This window comes from Octodon degus, unplaced genomic scaffold (genome assembly GCF_000260255.1).
Source record: "Octodon degus isolate 3935 unplaced genomic scaffold, OctDeg1.0 scaffold00047, whole genome shotgun sequence".
Taxonomy (NCBI): Eukaryota; Metazoa; Chordata; class Mammalia; order Rodentia; family Octodontidae; genus Octodon; species Octodon degus.
Genome location: NW_004524623.1, coordinates 13,794,206 through 13,794,564, shown reverse-complemented (window position 1 = coordinate 13,794,564; position 359 = coordinate 13,794,206).

Here is a 359-nt window from a genome sequence, read left to right as displayed (position 1 = left end):
AATGTCAATAGCAAGAGAAATAAAATGCATGACAAACCTAATATGCTTGAAGCACCTTGAAACTGCCCTGCCCCGTCTGTGGAAAAACTATGCTCCACAAAAGCAGTCCCTGTTGTCACAAAGGCTGGGGATGCTGCTTGAGGCTGCCCATCCTGTGCTGTATAAATAACCAGTGACAGGAAGAGCAGGAGGAAGTGACAGTCTTTGTTCCTGAGATTTGCAGAAGTAAAACACATCCCGTGACTCAGTGGTGAGGAGCTGCTGCCTGCTGCCTGCTCACCCGCTGGTTGGGTGCCCACCAGCCTGGGCACATGTAGAACTGCCCCGACAAGCTGGATAAGGCCCCCCACCCAGCTTGA